General features: G+C 36.1%; 1 pseudogene across 1 annotated transcript; it reads left to right on the forward strand.

Annotated features, from left to right (window-relative positions):
• The first annotated feature begins 12,776 nt into the window (after positions 1 to 12,776).
• Positions 12,777 to 13,385, forward strand: LOC308256527 (large ribosomal subunit protein uL6-like; annotated as a pseudogene). Its single transcript has one exon. The product of its transcript is annotated as a large ribosomal subunit protein uL6-like (transcript).
• The last annotated feature ends 7,998 nt before the right edge of the window (positions 13,386 to 21,383 follow it).

Here is a 21,383-nt window from a genome sequence, read left to right on the forward strand (position 1 = left end):
TTTATTCCCTATATACAGCAGTATATTTCTTCTAGGATCACCCTTTTAAAAATCCAAATAAGTAAACCCCAATATTTATAGGGATGTCTAAAGTGGTTTGTTATGTTCCCCCATTTCTACCTCTTATGTTATTCTCCACCTTTTTTCTTAGTTCAATTTGAGACCATGTCCTGCTATTTCGCCCAGCTCTGACAGGTTATCTTTAGATAACTATCTTGTTTCCCTTCTATGCTCTCTCCTGTATCTAGGGGCTAGAGGCCTAGTAATTCTTTACCCAGGAGTCTCTGAGAGCAAAGTTCTCAGTTCAGTCTTACCAGGAACAGACAGTCCTGAAAGTTCTAGCAAGTATAAGAGTGGCAGAAGCCACTGTGGCAAAAAGCAGCAGCAGCAAAGCAGGTGGTACAGGGACTTTGCAAACCACTGGCATGGGGTTTTACCAGCAGGGTCTGTTTCCCTGGATCAGCTTTTTCTGGTCTTGACTCCCACAGCCACTCCAATTCCCCCGTACAAACATTCTCCTCCATGCATTTCTTAGAACTCCGAATCGTTTTAGTGTTGCTGAGGGACCCCATATGCTACAAATGTTCCTGCAGAGGCCAATTTTGCCACCTGTAATGCTTTCACTATATAAACAATTGGCAGACCTTTGCCTTGATTTCTGCTGATTACCCAAAGGCAAGATGGCAAGGTTAAGATATCAAACATTTTGCTAAATTAGGCAATTAAATTTTTTTTAACCAATAGATACCTAAGTAAACTTCTACAGTATATATTTTTTTAAATGTAGAACTTTACCTATACATTTAAGTATTAATTCTTATGTTATATTGAAACAAAATCTGGAGGAAAGTTAACTCACTATGGATAGTGGAATATGTAGGTTAGTCAATAAATAGATTCTTTCTGTTGCATTTATATGACAAATTAATCTTTGCATGTTGCTTTTATCTAAAAAAACAGTATTACTAGAGTAATTTCTAGGCCTAAAACTTGCATAATGTTCATATTAAGGATTATTTTGTTCAATTATTTTACTTTCTAAAGAAGTTGAAAATTTAAGGACTAATTATCATTTATTATTGTCACTACCAATTGTCATAGGTACTGTGCTTCACATATCTTAAATTGTTTAATCTAGACAAGTGGCTTATATGGTAGTCATTATGATTTTACCAATAAAAAGACAAATTAAAGGTGATAAGTGATTTTCCCCATCTCAGAAAGCAAGTTGGAATTTAGCCAAAACTTGAGCCAAGTCCTGTCTATCCTGTGATTCACCTCCTTCCATGTTGTAGTTTTCTATGATTCTCTGTGGTATTTTGCCGTAGAGTTTAGGAAGAATGATTAGCAAGTTAACGTGTCTGTTGATTTTTTCTGGATATTTAAATGAAAAAGAACATTTAAACAGATAGAACTTTTGATGTATTATAATTATTTGTTGTTAAATTCAGACAAAGTTCAGACTTTAGTGAATAAATCCTAGTACAGGATATTTAGTCTTGGGGTTATATGGTTGAGAAGATGAGAAAAGATGCTTTTGTAGTCTGGGCCCTGGGATTCATGATAGCATAGTGATCGCCACAGAGCTGACACCCTGAGGGCTGAGTGGCACTGGCCACCTTGATTAAAAAGAGTGCAGTAGATAAGACACTTCTGCTGGGAAGTTCATAGTCGTCTTAGTCCTTCATCTGGGAGTCATTGTACATTAGGACTCACTCTACACTGAGACTAAAGAGGTGATATAAAGAAGAATAGGTTTCTGGCCTCTGTGGCTCATATGGTTGGAGCATTGTCCTGTGCACCAGAAGGTCATAGGTTCAATTCCAAGTCAGGGCACATACTTAGGTTGCAAGTTCACAACCAATGATGATGATGTATCTCTCTCTCATTGCTGTTTCTCTCTACCTGCTCCCTGAGTTTCCTCCCTCTTTAAAAAAAAAAATAGGTTTGAGAGGCAGAGCCTTTAACCTGGGAGAAGTTCTGGAAGAATTTGTGGGATTGGGGTAAATTGGGGCTGCAGGATGACAAGAATGTTTTGTATCACATTCCTTTGATGAGAAAAAAAAATCCTAAATTGAGTTGACAGACTTAAAGAACATAAGCTCCTATAGTGAAAATGGTAAGTGTTTTAAGCAGGCAATTTGTTCAAAATACCTCAGGTCTACTTGAGTTACCTTCTTATTATTTCAAGAGAGTTGTAAAAGCCAATGGAAAGATCATTTTCAACTGGCAGCTGGTACTCAGCAATTGCACTGGAGAACCTGGCCCTTGCTCTGACTGGAACAAGTGCATACGGCTCGTTGGCCATGCTGAGGATTTCCAGTTGGCCTTGATTATAACCTAGCTTTAGAGTCTAGTGTCAGATGGCTAACCCTGCAGCATCTACTCTGAAGATGACTGAAAATTATACTGTTTGGCTAATTTCTCAATTGTTTTCACAATGAGTTAGGGGAATTGGGGAATTGCTAAGAAAGGGAGGCCTGCTGAAGTCTCACCTTTATGAAAGATGAATTTATAGTTCACCACTGGGTTTCAGAGCCAAGCTAGGATCAAAAAGGTTCTGTAGCAAGTTACATACATAATGAAGCTAGGTATTCATTAACAAATTTGGAACAATGGCAATCATATCATACTCTTGGCCTGCCTTTTCACCCACTTTTCTTCTTAGTCATGTAAACCTATTTAGGGTGGGTGGATAATATCAGAGGATTTCTCTGGGACTCTTGGCAAATCACTTTACCTCCTTTGGACTCGGTTCCTTTTTCTATGGGCTGAGAGAATTGGAATATGTGATGTCTGAGTTTCTTCCAGTTATAAAAGTTCTGTGGCTTTAGCATTATATACACAGAGACACAGAAACACGGAACAGACTGTTGAATGTGAGAGGGAAGGAGGGGGTGGGTGGGAAGAGTTCAGCTAAAGAACTTATATGCATATATGCATAACCCATGAACACAGATACTAGTGTGGTGAAGATCTGAGGCAGGTGTGGGCTAGAAGGGATCAATGGAGGGGAAAAGGAAACATCTGTCATACTTTTAACAATAAAGATAAATTCAAAGTATTATATACTATATATATAAGGATATATATATATATATGGATAAATAAATTATATATATATATATATATATATATATATATATATATATATATCCTTATATGTCTTTGAGTTTGAAAGAAATATAAAGGTGTGAAAAAAATTAGGACTGTTTCTTTATTTGTTTGTTTTCCTGAGCCATAATGCTTTACATATAGTAGGAAGACCATACCTATATTTTGGGAATACAATTTAATTTAATTTTCTTGGAAAATAGCTTTAATTTGAATCCATTGCATTAACTGAAGCCTGGGCTGAGATCCTGAGAACTGGCAAGCATCTTCCTATTACCCTTTTTGTGTCTCTTTTTCCTTTCCTTTCCTCCCCTCCCCTCCCCTCTTCTCTCCTCCTCTCCCCTCTTCTCTTCTCCTCTCTCTCTCTCTCTCTCTCTCTCTCTCTCTTCCTCTCTCTCTCTTTCTCTCTCTCTCTCTCTCTCTCTCTCTCTCTCTCTCTCTCTCTCTCTCTCTCTCCCTCTCCCTCTCTATCACACACACACAAACTACCAAGAATCCTCTATGGTTTCTGTATCTCCACATATTGTTCAAATACCATAATTAAGTCACAATGGCCAGACTTGCCAATCTCCCCAAATACTTTTTATTCTAAAAGTTATTGCTCCATTCTCTCCCATCAGTCAAAACTCCCAAATAAACCAGAGGGAAATAAAATCATATTCAATTTTTCAATTGCATGCAATGACTGATAACCTTTTAATCTCCTAAACATATTTAATTTTAGAAAAATAAATCTTGTTTGTGAATCAGAGAATGTAAATCTGAGATTAGTGACAGACCTGCAATACAACAAGATACACTGACAAGTACATTGCAATATAGTAAACACTGGAGGGCAGACTGGGTGTCCAGGTTCAGAACTGGCTTCACTAATATGATCCTATCTCGCCCTCACCTCCAGCTCCTTTTCTTTCTTCAATTATAAATCCCCATAATAGAAAAAAAAAACACAAAGTTTTACACTGTTTTTCAAGCTCAATGTAAGAGATATTGTGTTAGGATGACATCACCTGTGTGGGAAGGATGTTTTTAAGAAATTATTTTTATCAGTCATTTGTTTATAAATGTGAAGAGCTGCTGTTTTAGGAGAATCTCTATAAAATGTAACTATTATCACAAAGGATAGACATTTTTGAATGTTTTATCATACTCTAAAGCAGTGAATTTATTAATTCATTCATGTATCCATACAATAGATATAGATAGATAGATAGATAGATAGATAGATAGATAGATAAAAATTGATTATATGAAAATACAAATATTACCATTCAGTGAAATAAAACCAAATAAGTTTGAAGTTCAAAATTATTTAAACTGTAAGCAAAATCTACTTAGAAATATGGCAACATAAATAAAACTAAAGTTAGATATCTGCAATCTAAATTATTAAAAATTGCATATATAATAGAATGAGATTTAAATATACTAAGAATGACATGTGGAGCATTTGAAGTAGTGGATTTTTTTTTTAATATATTTTATTGATTTTTTTACAGAGAGGAAGGGAGAGGGATAGAGAGTTAGAAACATTGATGAGAGAGAAACATCGATCAGCTGCCTCCTGCACACCTGCCACTGGAAATGTGCCCGCAACCAAGGTACATGCCCTTGACCGGAATCGAACCTGGGACCTTTCAGTCCACAGACCGACGCTCTATCCACTGAGCCAAACTGGTCAGGGCTGAAGTAGTGGATATTGTATTTTACTGGCTACAAAGCAAAATGCAGTATTATCAACTAATCTATTTCAAGAGTCTAAGTATACCAGGAATGAGTCAAAGTTTTAAAAAGCCATGGTTATCTGACTTCAAGAATAAATCATGATTGCAGGTGAATGTCCAAAATTTTAAAAATACTTTTTAGAGAGAGTATTTCAATATTGGCCAGATTCACATAAAAAATGTAGGCAGTGATGCCCTAACTGGTTTGGCTCAGTGGATAGAGCGTCGGGCTGCGGACTGAAGGGTCCCAGGTTCGATTCCGGTCAAGGCCATGTACCTTGGTTGCGGGCACATCCCCAGTAGGAGGTGTGCAGGAGGCAGCTGGATCGATGTTTCTCTCTCATCGATGTTTCTAACTCTCTATCCTTCTCCTTTCCTCTCTGTAAAAAAATCAATAAAATATATTTTAAAAAATGTAGGCAGTGAAATGGATTGTAGAGATTACCGGAGTTTAAATCTTAAACTCTGTTTGCTAATCATCATCTTCCCACTAAAAACCAGGATGACTTTGAATTTAGTCACAAACCATGTAGGCCTCAATTTTCTTATCTGTTAAATAAGAAAATTGGTCTAGATGACTTATAAAATCTCTGCTGGAACAAAATGTTATTGATGACTCAGGAGGAGAGTGTATTATTTAACAGTAGACCTGGACACTAAACTATTGCAACACCTCCCATAGCAGAAGGGATGATTCAGAGCTTAAATCTTGAGGTTTAATCTATTTTTCTAACTCTCTTTGTAATGCTTTCAGTAGTCAAACTTTATGAAAAATAAATTGAAATGAATTAGAAATATTTTCAACAATCCCAACTTTACATACCAGTGGAGTTTAGAATAACCCAGTAAGTTTGTTACAAATGCAGGTTGATTCTTGAAGCCCATTCCTAGAGATTCTGATTTGGAAGTATTTGGAGAGGCCAACATATTTGCCTTTTAACAATTATCCTCAGATATTCTGATCCAGATAGTACAATGGGACACCACTTTGACAAACATTCTTCTAACCATTGTTAGAGTGGTGTCTATATAAATTCTTAATGAGAAGACACTGAATGAGCATGGAACCATCACTAATATGAAATCTCTCATTTAATGTCTGGCTGAGTGCCAGTCTTTGTTCCACTTAAATCTGAACACTGATGCCTCCCAATGAGTCTAGGGAAAGTAACTGTTAGCCATCATAGCTGGCCTCATCTCTCTGCCTCTGCCTAATATCTAGAGTCTAAGATGCAATCTTCTGATCTATGAATGCTTAATTCTATTTCACCCAGTTTCTGACTCTGCCTATGTATTAGACAAACTCTGATTTTTTTAATGTTGTATGAGAAAAAAGAATCACGATTTTGGGAAAGAATCCCAGTTTCAGGCTAAGGAATATAAAAATATGTCTATAGAATATGTGTTGGGACTTGTCTGGATAAGATTGTCACACATTTTTGGATTTCGAAAATGACATTCATCAATGACAAATGCAGGATAAATGCAAGGGGCTTTCCTTACAGAAAAGTGTTAGATAGACATGGTGAACAGCTTAACCCACCAGATCAAGAAGAACATTCCAAAAGCTACTTGATTGAATATTCTAGCAATGGGAAACACTGAATGACCCTTGTGGAAGGCAGAATTCTACTCTACGTTGATTCCGTAAGATTTTCTCCCTTTGATACATCATTGCTGAATTATTCAATCAAACACTCATCCAGGTGCTTCTAGAAAGAGATGTTGAAGATATAATTAATTTCCCAAACTAACTGATTTAAAATAGAGAGATTTTTGTGGATGAGTCAGAGCTACTCAGGCGAGCCCTTTGAAAGGGAAGTGTGGGAGAGACTCAAATATCGACGATGGAAGCAGCCACATAGCAAGGAGTGCAGGTGAGCTCCAGGAGCTCAGAGCATCCCCTGGCTGAGAGTCCACAGGAAACGGAGATTTTACTCATATAACTGAATAATGCCAACCACCTGGCTGTGCCTTACTAAAATATTCTTTCTTAGTAAGGCCTTCAGATGAGAAGCCATTCACACCAAACCGAGATTTCTAACCCACCGAACTTTGAACCAATAAATTTGCGTTGTCTTAGGCTTCTAAATTTGTGTAATTTTGTTACAGAAGCAATAACAACTTAATACAAGACCTTATCAATGTTCAATCACATTATTCCTCAAGTATTGAAAATTTGTGTTATTCTCCCAAGTCACAAGTTTGATATTTCAGTATACTTTTAGTGATTGTCTTTTACCACCCTCTAACTTTTTGAAAACGTATGTAACTTCTCCAAAAATCTATATTAAATGCCTATTAAAATAATAATTAACTAAAATGACCTATAATTTGACTATTGCTATTAATCCTGTCATTTGATATATAAGTTCTTATTGAACATAGCTCTATGAAAAAAAGTATGATCCCTATATATTTTGATTCTAATTTTAAGACTCTGTACTTTTCCACATCTGTGACAGACCCCAGCTATTTTAGACTTGGAATAGCAAATATGTTTTGTAAACTTGTTTGAGAAAAAATGAAGAGCAATGTGTAAGGCTCTTTTCTATGTGCTTTGGAAATTTATGTAAAGAAGAAATTCTAAACTCAATTTGTATTCATTGATAACCTTAGGGTTAGAGCAGAAGTTCTGCTAGCAAAACAAATTGTGAGGTTATTCTTTTGTACCTTATCACCTCATTCTGATCTGGTTTGCTGGACATTCACTTATTGGAATGAATATTTTAAAATCATCTGCTGACTCCATTTTTTTTTCTGAAAATCTAGAGATCTTCAACTTCTCAGAATTCAGTTTTATCGGAGTAAATCTTTCATACTCTTGTTTTTTTTTCTGTGTTACCGGGATCTTATATTTAGCTCTCCCAGTCGCTTCAAGGCTTTGCAAATGCTGGTAAAACTAGGAGTAGAGAAAATTTGGGGATAATTAGGTAGGAAACTCAATTTTATGGTGTCAATGAAATGAGATCTTTTCTTAATGTAAGATGGATAGAACAACAAATTACTGAAGGTGAAAGAAAGCATATACATACACATGTGCAATCAGAGGCATATTCCAAATTTCTTCCAAATCCTAAGTCATGTGGCTTCATTGCTTCTATGGGGAGCTAAGTCACATTAAGATCTCAGCATATTTCCATGCCTAAAAGTTGCCCAACAAATTATTCTTTTTTGTTTGTTTTGACTAGTACTCCTGGATTCTGACATTTAATGAAAACAAAGGAGGTTCATTTTTAGAACTAGAAACAAGGGTTAACTGCTCTCAATAAACATACTAAATGAGAAAAATTGGAGGTACAGAATGGTAACATGTTTTACCGAGGCCCATAACAGAGTCAGGTGTGAATTCACATTTATAGAACAATCCTGCCTCTGAGTCACAGAAAAAACAATCATGGGAACTATTAATATGAAAGAGACATATGCTGTTATTGAATTGAACTTTATAAAAGACCAGTAATTCTCATACATATATGGCATAAAACTAAATTCACTGTTTATTAAGAGAACGTTCATATGATTCTACTATCTGCCCCCATAGATTTTACCAAATAATTTACAAAAAAAAATCAGTATAAACATAATTCTCTGAAGAAAAAAAAATGGGGGATTATATTGCATATAAGAAATATGAGTTCATATTATATACCTGAGGAAGATGAGAGATTTAAAATTTTCTAATGGATTGTTAAGGAATTAGAATTATGCCATGGCTGGGTGGCTCAATTGGTTGGAGTGTCATCCCTTATACAAAAAAAGATTGTGGGTTTGATCCCAGGTCAGGGCACATAGTACCTAGTTTGTAGGTTGGATCCCTGGTCAGGGCACAGATGAGAGGCAACCAATCCATGTTTCTCTTTCACACATCAATGTTGTTTTTCTCTCTCTCTCTCCTCCTCTCTCTCTTTCCCCCTTTCTTTTTCTCTAAAAAATTAATAAAAATGTATCCTCAGGTAAAGATTTAAAAAAAGAGAGAGAATTGCTATGGAGTGCATTTTGTTCAAAGAATCCTGCTAGCTCTCCTCTGCACACAAATTGCCTCTGAAATACGAAGCTGTGATATTACACCAGCTGACTTTTAATTAATTTTTTTTCTGCTATGAGTTGCCAGATCCCTGTTTACCAAACATCACAATCTGTTCACACTTTTTTTCTGTTTCATGATATTAATCCTTCTGATTTTACAGAACACAGCAAATATTAAATAGAAAAATAATTATCCTCTATATAGTATACCTTACGGGAAAGGAAGAGAGATCTAAGCATTTTTTCGGTCATCTAGAAAATTATCAGTATCCAATCTAATATTTGCTGAATTCTAAACTTTCAGTTTCCTGATTTCTAAGAGGTGTATTTATACATGTAATTCATCTGATTAACTTTATTTTAGATTACATCATTGTCAACATTTTCTGGGTTTGAATTCCGTAGGTCATCTTGACTCAGTGTTTCTTTCTGTCCTGAACCTTTTTCAGTGGGAGGAAGAAAAGTCTGGTAACAAAAGAAAAGAACAAAAAAAAAAAAAAAAAAAAAAAAAAGTCTTTTGAAAGTGGAAGTTTTAAATTGGATTAAAAGGTTTTTACTGGAATCTCTATTCATTAGGTGCATTAGGGAAGGACACCAAAAAAAATCGATGTTTGACTTTTACTTTAACCTTAAAATGTCATTAAATCCCACACATGAAAAGGTTGATGCAAACACCCTTCTTACTTAATTGACAACACGTCCATCCTCTGTAGCATTTTGTAAAAGAAAAGGAGCCTATGTGAAAGGTGGAGAAAGGTCAAAATGCAACTTGAAATATTTGGTGTTTAGATGGGAGGCCTTAATGAGTGCAGATGGATTTAACAATAATTTTTCCCACCTTTTCCATGTAACTCATCATTGTGTCTTTCAGGTCATTAAATAAATATTTTTATAGACTAAACTGCATAATTTGTACTTGAGTATTAAGACACTGCCCTGCCATCCATAGTCACCCAGTAAACTTTCACCTATTCTCACTATGCTGCCAACCAGGAAGGAGTGATGGTTTTATTGGTTATGCTTTCTCATTATAGTTGTTAATATTGCAACAGAAAAGCTGGTTTATGGACAGAGCATTGACTAAATTAGTCACATTTCCATACTTAGAAAATGATACCAGTAAATCCTTGTAGCTGTGAAAAATAAATTCTACTTTTGGAGGTGTCTGCTAAAAAATAATTCAGTCCTCCCATTTCCCATTGATGATGTGTGACTGCTGACAAGCAAATGGCCATTAAGTTCAAGTTTTATCTTCATATCATTAGGCCCTAAGGTAATTTTTACATTTCAAGAGGGCATTTAAAAAATCTAACTCAAATAGATTTTATTGGCAACATATTGTAAGGATACGTTTATATGATAAAAATATACTTCACTCTTTTTGTTTGAATGTCAGAAGATAGACCATGATACTGAGTTCCCTTTTAGAGGTGCTAAGAAGCTAAATTTTGCCATTTACCAAATCTAGAAATATCCTGTGAAATTGTTTGGCATTTGTAACTGCAGTTTTCTGCTTGCCAAATTCGTGAACACGCCAGACATTTTATACCATATAAGAATGCACGAATAAAATCAGACAAATTTCTCCCAAGTCTGTGATATTTTCTGGGATTTGGGAAGACATGAGATAGAAATTTGGTGGCGGTATCAAAGACAATCAGGCAGTTCTGGTTTCAAAACCCAGCTCTATTGTATCTTATTTTTGTAAATCTGCTGTTATTTAGTGTCTCTGAACCTTAGTTTTCTCACCCATACAACTCTAAATGTCATCCTTAGAGACTCTGAGGCTTACAAAAGAGATTTGGTGAATGTTACAAAATGTAATATACACAACAAAACTTCAACTGGTAAATAGCAGATGCTTCACAAATGGTGGATTTTCATATATCCATTAATTATCACACAAATATGAAAAGATGTATTATATTAAAACTCGTAGCCCTGCGCACAAATCCATGTGCCAGTAGTTCTTTACGGGGCCTGGCCACTCTGCACCTGCTGCCCAGAGGCTCTCCGCAGCCCAGAGGCCCATCCGTGGCTGGGAAATGCAAACAACTTTCCTCCCTGTTCTCAGGAACTCTGATAAAGGGCTTCCTTCTTCTTTCTCGGCCGGCTTTCACCCCTGTGCGTCCGCCACCAGCCCCTCCTGTCACACTATCCTCCACCCCCTCCACCCTCTGGCCACCTGGACTTGACCTTGCCCGGGAGTTGGGGGCCACTGGACTCTGCTCAGCTTGCCGGTTCCTTCTCTTCTTATGCAAGCGTTCTGCACCCTGGTCTGGCCAGAGGCCCATCTGCGGCCGGATGCGGAATGCTTGCCTTGTCGCTGCGGCAGCGAAGCAAGCATTCTGCCAGGCCGCTCACGCTGCCTGCTCTCAGTGGCCATCCGCCCTGGGTCTGGGGGACTGGCGGGGCTGAGAGGACTGGTCGCCTCCATCTTGTGGCTATGGGCGCTGCCATCTTTGTGACAGAGTGATGGTTAATTTTATTAGATAGGATGATATACTGTTAGGCGTGTATATAGAATGAGGAAATTTTTTGGTTTGTTATATATAAAATTTTATTGAGATTTATTTGACATATAACATACTAGTTTCAGGTACACAGCATAATGATTCCACATTTGTATATATTGCAAAGTGATCCCCACAATAAGTCTAGTTAATATGCATCACCATATGCAGTACAATATAATAAACTCTAGTCACCATGCTGTACATTACTTCCCCATGACTTATTTATTTTATAACCGGAATTTTGTACCTTTTGACAGAACAGAAACTTCTTGATGGCATGGGAGAAAGAAGATTACCAGGACCCTAGACAGCTCTGGGCTGGACAGCTTAAAGACGTCAAATATCTGCCAAGTCTCTGAAAAAAGTGAAGAATACCTGAAAGGTATGAAATGTAGTCTGATCATTTTTTGTTTTGCCTATTGTAAGAGCAACAACTTCTACAAGCAAAAAAAAAAAAGTATAAGACAAGGAGTTATTTTTTTGTTGGGTCACAGTAAAAGATAGAATCCCTATAGAGTATTTTTATGGAAAAATATGTTATGGAAGATTGGAGAAAGATAGCTGTGGTATCTAGGAGAGAATTTATTAGGGCTCAAAATTTAGCCGCTCATGCAGAGAATGATAAGGTGAAGCTCTGCAGCGATGGAAACTATTAGCAGAGATTGAGTGTCTACTTGTTTTTTTCTTATGCTGCTGGATGGGACTTGCAAATGTGCACTCACCTAATAAATTGATCCTAAACTTCTCTTTCCTCTGACAATACGCATTGGGAAAATATAGTGGAAATGGGTTATAAATCGGTGTACTTCATTCTTTCAGGTGCTTCTCTAACCCAACATGCTTATTAGAAAATGGAATTATTGTGAGCAATTCAATATCTGGCTATGTCAGAGGTGTGTGCAGCACCACCTCCTGACCCAAGTTAATTGGAGTAAATTTCTGAAACACACTGGAGACTTAGAAAGGTAATTGTGATAAGAAACAGAAACAGAGAAAGGGGGGAAAACCTTAATGAAATTCAGGGGTTGCCAACACATACTATAGGAGATGAACAAAGGAGAAGAAAGTGAAATAGCCTAGCTATTACGTTATATGACTTGGAACATAGAAATCAATTAAATATTTAAAAATCAGTAATCATCATATTCCTTTCACTCTATAATGTCAAATATTTTACTTTTCTAACCTGATTGTTCCATTTTAGTTAAATTGAAAGGTTTAGTCAAGTTGAAATTTGTCTTTATTTCATATACTGTATTCATTTCAAAATATAAAATCAGTTCATTTATTTTTTATATTACATAAATGCAAAAACAAGTAAATGAATACAGAAGCAATTTACTGCATTCCACTGCTAAGAGACTGATAAGAAATGTCAATATAGCTCTTTGCCGCATCTACTGCGAGAATGAAGACCATTCTCAGCAATAAGACTGTGGACATCCCAGAAAATGTGGACATCACTCTGAAGGGACGCACAGTTATTGTGAAGGGCCCCTGAGGCACCCTGCGGAGGGACTTCAACCACATCAATGTAGAGCTCAGTCTCCTCGGAAAGAAAAGGAAGAGGCTCCGGTTGACAAATGGTGGGGAAATAGGAACTGGCCACAGTTCACACTATCTGCAGTCATGTACAGAACATGATCAGGGTGTTACACTGGGCTTCCGTTACAAGATGAGGTCTGTGTATGCTCACTTCCCCATCAACATCGTTATTCAGGAGAATGGTTCTCTTGTTGAAATTAGAAATTTCTTGGGCAAAAAATACATCCACAGAGTTCGGATGAGGTCAGGCGTTGCTTGTTCAGTATCTCAAGCCCAGAAAGATGAGTTGATTCTTGAAGGAAATGACATTGAACTTGTATCAAATTCAGCTGCTTTGATTCAGCAAGCCACAACAGTTAAAAACAAGGATATCAGAAAATTTTTGGATGGTATCTATGTTTCTGAAAAAGTAACAGTTCAGCAGGCTGATGCATAAGATCTAAGTTGTCCAGCTATAGAAACACTGAGATGCCGAATGATTTGTCACACTTGTTTGTGAAACTATAAAGATGTACAATAAAAGCCTTGTATTGAAAAAAAAAGAAATTTCAATATAGATTAAAAGATATTTTAAAGACACATCAACCAATTTTTATTAATATTTTTTAAAAGAAGAGGAAAAGAAGGAGATGGTAGAGGAGATTTATATGATATGAGAAAATATAGACACTTATTATTTGTATAAGGCTACTAAAGAATTTATTTTTATTTCTGGTATTGAATTTATATTTTAAAAATAGGATTCATGTCTTAGAAAAAATGTATTTTATAGATGAGCATATGATGTTTAGAATTTGCTTAAAAATAATACCATGACAGCCCTGGCATGGTGGCTCAGTTGGCTGGAGCATTGTCCCATACACCAAAAGGTCATGGGTTCAATTCCCAGTCAGGGCACATACCCTGATTGCTGGCTTACACCCTGTTTGGCACATACCGGAGGCAATTGATCAATATTTCTCTCCTATGTGGATGTTTCTCTCTCTCCCTCTCTCTAAAAAAAATCAGTAAAACATGTCATCGGGTGAGGATTAAAAAAATGATAATAAGTAATCCCATGGCAGAAAAAATGGATAGATGTAGAAGAATAAAATTAGTAATAAATTAATAATTGTGAAATTTGGGTAGTATTTCTGAATATCAGATTGCTTTACAGAAAAATTCTACTATGTTTACACCACCATCAGCTCTATTCATTTCGGAAAGCATATCTTTACCAAAGACTGTATTCACATTTTTTTATATCTTCTTGAAACTTGTTGCATTTGACTTACCACTTTGCAGCTCATCCACCATAGTTACTAAAAAAACTAAGTGCAAATTTGGAACTTTAAACTCTGGGTTGGGGAGGTAAGAGATGGGTGACAAAAGGAATAAAGTTGCCAAGTCTATATGATTTAGATGGGCTGGGGATTGGCTCATGGTTTTCAGGTTGGAGTCCAGTATTTAAAAGTGTATGTACAAGGTCTTCAACATGTATTTATAAAAATTGACATTTGCATAACCCTGTTATATTTCAATCTGGTATTTTGCAATTAATGATTTAGGAGGTGAATAAGGGCAAAGTAATAACTGCATCTTTTATTTTCCAGGACATCCTCTTTCTATATTCAACAACTTATAATCAAATTCCTCACCACCTTCATATACCATTTGGTCTTATCTGATGTTGGCAAGCTAGTAAATTGCATGATATGCTTAAAAATAATTACATTTCTTTGACAATAAGCGCTCCCGTTTTATTAAATTTCTTGTAATGGAAAAAGTATTGAAGAGAAAACTTCTATTCATATATATATAAGAGGCATTTTATCAACATCTGAAGAAGTATTTCTAAGTCCAGAAAGTAATTTAGATTTCTTTCCACATTTAGGGAATCTGTGTGTGAGAATGTGTGGTCTCATGAATATTTGTTATATCGTAAAGAAACTAATTAACATATAGGTGAAGTGACTTGAAGTAAAATATTTTATTTTATGTCAAGAAAATACTTTTTAAGGTGATGTTACCTTTTATTCTGTGGCACATACCACTCTGATTGTAGTTACAAAATGGCAGATGTTCTCTATTCCACTCTCTAATGTAATGTCCCTCAAGAGATGGGGATGATCTGAATTAGATCAGTGGTAAAGCTGACAAAGAGAAGTGGACAGATTGGAGGCAGGCTAGACAATATGTTTCAAAGGATTGAATGTGAGAGGTTTGTGAAAGAAATCTAGGATTATTCTTGGAAGCAAGTTTGAGCAACTGCATTGGTGGGAAGAGAAAGTCTGGCACAAAACTTAGGGATTTTGTCCAGCCATATGTTGGAAATACAGTTAGATACCCAAGTGAAAAAGAGAAATAGGCAATTGGTTATCGATGTTTGAAGGTGAAAAGTATATATGTTGTAACTATGGACATGGAAGTGAATTAGTGAAACTATGCAAAGAGAGTATGAACATAAGAAGAAAACCAGATGGGTGGATTTTTGCTAAATCCAAAATAATACAGTTTTCCTAAGGAAAAAAATGAACAACTGAATTAAGTATTGCTAAGGGGGCAGCTAAGCTAGCAATAGCAAAATAATCATTAGATTTAGGAGGCAGGAAATTAAAGATGTCTTTGGTCACAAATTAATAGAGTAGTGAGGAGATAAGCCTGAAAGAATAGGTTAAAGTGAAAATTCAGTGAGTTTATGTTGACAATAACAAGAGATACCCTTTTCAAGAAATTTAGTTGTGAAGGTATATTCATTTTTATGCTGTTATAACAAACTAAAGGCCCGATGCACGAAGATCCCTGCAAGAATGGGCCTTCCTTACCTTGGCTGCCAGCACCACCTTTGCTCTGGCCGGAGCTGCCTTTTCACTCCGGCCTGGAGCTGCCTTTCCGCCTTCTCATGCTGCTCAGAGGCCCGGAGCAGCTGGGGCAGCCACTCAGCACCTGCATATGCAAATTAACCCACCATCTTTGTTGGGTTAATTTGCATACTCCTGATTGGCTGGTGGGTGTCACGAAGGTATGGTCAATTTGCATCTTACTCTTTTATTAGTGTAGATTACTACAATTTGAACAGCATAAGTAACACAAATTTATTGCATTATAGTTCTGCAGGTCAGAAATGCAGCCCAGGTGTCATGGACTAAAATTAGGATGTAAGCAGTGCTGTGTTTCTTTGTGGAGGCTCTAGAGGAGACTTGTCTTTTTCCAGCTTCTAGACTCTACCACATCCTTTGGTTCAGTACCACATGAGCAAACAACATTGAGCCTCTTCAAAACCAGCAGCACTGAATCTCTCCCTGACTTTTTCATCATCACATCTTTCTCTCTAACCCAGCCAGAAAAGGCTCCTATAATTAGACTGGGCCCACCTGAATGATCCAGGATACTCTCCCCAGCTCAAGGTCCATACACTTAATCACTTCTGCAAAGTCTTTGTTACAAGTGCCTTTTTGCAGTGTAAAATAACATATTTATAGGTTCCAGAAATTAGAAGATGTGCCTATTTGAAGGCCATTATTATCCCTACCACAGAAGGAAAGCAAGGAGGATAAGGTAGTTGGAGGAGGATATAGGGTCAAGGAAGTTTATTTAATTTTACATTGGAAAATTAGAGTCAAGTAGAGGGTCTCTAGTATTCAGTAGATCACAGTGCAAAATTGTTTGAGCAAATAGTGTATATTGTTCAAAACCTCTCCTTTGCTTTCTCTTTGACAACAATTTTTCTTTCATTTTAATAAGTTAAATATTTATTAAAGTGCATTCTTGTAAAATGCATTCTTCTTGTCTAATGAAACAATTTAAAGACCAAAAAACATAGTTTCTTTGCCTCACACCTCATCATCCTTCTATAACATTAGTAAGAAGAAAACTAGTAAAGGAAGAGGAAACTAATCCCAGAACACCGTGTGATTTAGTAATAAATAATGTTTTTATATTCATTATAATGTAGAAAGTAAATGTTGATTTAATTTTAAAAAGTGGTTTATATTTTGAGAGAATAGCTAAAGCCAATAATGTCTAAAATATGCTTTGCAACATGGTTTGTACTGGTGGAAATTTTTAAACAATGTAAATATCAAAAAAAGAATGAATAGCCAAAACCGGTTTGGCTCAGTGGATAGAGCGTCGGCCTGCGGACTGAAGGGTCCCAGGTTCAATTCCGGTCAAGGGCATGTACCTTGGTTGCGGGCACATCCCCAGTAGGAGGTGTGCAGGAGGCAGCTGATCAATGTTTCTCTCTCATCGATGTTTCTAACTCTCTATCCCTCTCCCTTCCTCTCTGTAAAATATCAATAAAATATATTTTTTAAAAAAAGAATGAAAAAATACAATATACGCCATATAGCTTATAAAGCAGTAAAATAAAAATGAATATATCCCCTACTGCATCAATATGAATAAAAGTAAAAATGTAATCTTAGAAGGGAAAATGTGGCAGAAGGTGTAATAACATCTTTTACATTTTAAAATATATAAAATCTATATAATAGCTTTATGTGTAGAAGTGATAACTTCATAATATTTACATTGTGGATGAGATGGGTAGGAATTAGGAGTAGGATCATGTAAAGGTACACAGACTTCAACTAAATTTGATTTTATTTAAGCTAATTGGTAGTACACAGGTGTTCATTATATGCTTTTACATGCCTGTAATATTTTATAAAAATGATTTTCAAATAAAATCAAGCTACAATTAAACAAGCAAACAAATTCTAAGACAAAATCGTTATGATAATACTTATATTGGAGGAAAGGCCATGAGGGACAAAAATAAGATACCATATGAAAAAGAGTTGCATAATGCCTAGCAACTATTAGACATGTAATAAATATTTTATTTTTATGGAAAATTTTAAAGACTTAAATGCAAAGAACAGCAAGGGAGGGATATACAGATAAAGCTACTCAAAGAGGTAAATTTGACTTCATAAAAGAAGGGAGCTAAGAAAAGGTACTTTCTAACATGGCTATCTACTTGAACCTCATGTAATTATGACTTAAGTAATCCTTGATTTGCCTTGCCAACAGTCTTAAAACTCTAATAGTTTAAAATCCAGCCCCATTTTCCTTTCTTAAGAAAAGGTGGGAGACCCTAGCTGGTTTGGCTCAGTGGATAGAGCATCAGCCTGCGGACTGAGGGATCCCAGGTTCAATTCCAGTCAAGGGCACATGCCTGAGTTGCAGGCTTGATCCCCAGTGGGGGGGTGTGCAGGAGGCAGCCTATTGATGATTCTCTCTCATCATTAATGTTACTATCTCTCTCTCCCTCTCCCTTCCTCTCTGAAATCAATAAAAATATATTTTTTTAAAAAAGAAAAGGTGGGAGAATTTTTCCAAATCGTATTTGAAAGCATGTGGGTTTGCAGTCCAAAAGCAGCTGCAAGATTTAAGGTAATCAGTTTTTGCTTTATTTTAATGCACTTTATCTAACAATACAAATCTCTGGAAAAGAAAAGAGGAATGACACTTAAACAAAGAAGGTTAAAAGTCATAAAATTACTTTTTCAGAAATTATGTTTTATCGCATAACCGTGTGTTAAAATTTAGGATGTTATTTGTTTTGATTTTAGACTATTTTATCTCTTTGAGACAGTCTGAAATATTTATTTGTGCTACTGAATATGATTTGTCTAACTTATTGAAAAATATTTACTTTCTCACAGTGGCAACTATCATACATTTTGTTGGATCTATTTTCACACACCAAAATATTGAGTTAGTCATTTTTTTTCAAATATCACCACTGTGGTGAATATTTTATTTTTAATACATATGTTAGGCTATTTTTCACCATTTATATGAAATAATTTAATATCATTATTCTAATCTTTCAAGTTTTCTTATTGCTATGTACTATGTTACAGCTGACATTTTGTGGTAAATGATTGTGGCAGATTGTATTTTCCACAGTCCTGTGAAACACCGTCTCCTATCACTCAAAGACATCTTACTGTGTGACATTACCAGTTCTCCATCTAGAAAAGCAGCCGATGTTCTTTTCTCTTGAATCTGGGTGGAATGCTGTTATTTTTGTTAGAGTAGAAGGGATAGGTGATGGATGAGGCTAGGTCATAAGAGGCTGTAAGGCTTACTTTGCTTGCTTCTTTCTATGGAAACTGCTTTTGAAATCTAATCATTACAATGTGAGAATGCCTAAACCATGTTGGGTGAGAAGGCTGAGATTCCTAGCAAGAGTACCTTCAGCTGTGAGATAGGTAAGAAAGCCATAGCGATAACTCCAGACCCTGCCGTTGTCTGGGTCCAACATCATGGGAGACCTGTAAAGAGGACCACCTAGCTAAGCAGAGTCAGTTCCCAGCGCCATGAAAAATAATAATCAATGGTTATTCTAGTTATACCTCACCAACTTAGGGATGGTTTGTCATGCATCTGCTATACCCAGAACAGGGGGGTGCTGCTGTAGTAAAACCTAAAACATGTGGCTTTGCCTTTGGGGATGGATAGTGGGCAGAATCTGAAAAACTATGAGACCATCAGCAGAAGCCCCAAAAAAACCTAAGGAGCCCTGATCGGTTTGGCTCAGTGGATAGAGCGTCGGCCTGCGGACTGAAGGGTCCCAGGTTCGATTCCGGTCAAGGGCATGTACCTTGGTTACGGGCACATCCCCAGTGGGAGGTGTGCAGGAGGCAGCTGATCGATGTTTCTCTCTCATCGATGTTTCTAACTCTCTATCCCTCTCCCTTCCTCTCTATAAAAAAAATCAATAAAATATAAAAAAAAATGTTTAAGAAAAAAAAAAAACTAAGGAAAATGTCTGTGAAGGCTCAAAGGAAAGTGAGGAAAATGCAAATGAATGATGGGAGATAAACAGTCTTATATAATGGCAAAAAAATTGAGCAACACCATTACCTTTGAAACTATAGAAAATAAACAAAATAAATTCTATGATTTACTTAAGATTTCCAGGTATAATGTTGCACAACATGCTTAGCTTCTACAGCTACTGATAATAAAATGAGAGGGGGGGGGGAGGAAAGTTTGCAAGGATTGCTATCACCAAAATGGAGAGTTGGAGGCTCTGAAGTTCCCTCCTTTCACTGATGCACCAAATGTACACCTATGCACAGATCAGTTCCCTCTGAGAGAAATCCAGAGTTCAGTTGAGTGACTTCCCAAATAATAAGGTATCAGAGAGAATACAGATTCAATGCAATCCTATTAAAATGCCAATGGTATTTCTCACAGAAAGAAAGAAAGAAAAAAAAAGGACAATCCTGAAATTTCATATGGAACCACAAAAGACCCCAAATAAGCATTCTTAAGAAAGAACAAAGCTAAATGTATCACACTTCCTGATTTCAAACATATTACAAAGCCTCAGTAATCAAGATCCATTGTTTTAGCATAAAAACAGTCATAGATTAATGGAACAAAAACAAGAGCCCAGAAATAAACTCATACTTTTATAGTGAATTGACTTTTGACAAAGTTGCCAAGAATATACAATGGGAAAGGATACTCTCTTCAATAAATGATGTTGGGAAAACTGGATATTCATGTGCATAAGGATGAAAATGGATCCCTCTTTTACATCACATACAAAAATAAACTCAAAATGGATTAAAGACTTGAATGAAGACCTGAGACTATAAAATATCCAGAAGAAAACAGGGAGAAATATCTTCAAAATTATCAGTGAAATGCAAATTAAAACCACAATGATACATTACCCCACACCAGTTAAGGTGTCAAAAAAAAAAAAAAAAAAAAAAGCACAAGAGATAAATGCTGGTGAGGATGTGGAGAAAAAGGCACTCCTGTACAGTGTTGGTGGGAATGTAAAATGGTACATTTTATAAAAAACAATATGAAGGTTTCTCAATAAATTAAAAATAGAAATACCATATGATCCAACAATTCCACTTCTGGGTATACTGGTATACCCAATATATGCATTATATTGAAGAAATACCTGCACTTCCTTGATTATTGGAGCATTATTCACAATAGCCATGGTATGGAAGCAAACTACATGTCCATTGATTGATGAATGAATGAAGAAGATATGACTATAGCTCAGCTGTGGTGGCTCAGTGGTTGAATGTTGATCTATGAACTAGGAGATCATGGTTAGATTCCCAGTTGGCGCATATGCCCAAGTTGCGTGCTTGATCCCCTATCCTGCAGGAGGCAGCCTATCAGTGATTCTCTCTCATCATTGATGCTCATATCTCTCCCTCTCACTTTCTCTCTAAAATAAATAAAAATATATTTTAAAAAAGATGTGACATATATACATACACACACACATATATGCAATTGAATATTATTCGGCATTATAAAAAGGGAATTCCTATGAGGGAATTATTTTAAGTGAAAATAGCTAGACCAGCAAAGAGTAATACTATATGGTATCACTAATAAGTAAAATATATATATTTTAAAAGTGGAACTCATATAAATAGAATAGAATGGTAGTTATCCAGGGCTTGGGAATGGAGGAAAT

Source organism: Plecotus auritus (assembly GCF_963455305.1).
Source record: "Plecotus auritus genome assembly, chromosome: 8".
NCBI lineage: Eukaryota > Metazoa > Chordata > Mammalia > Chiroptera > Vespertilionidae > Plecotus > Plecotus auritus.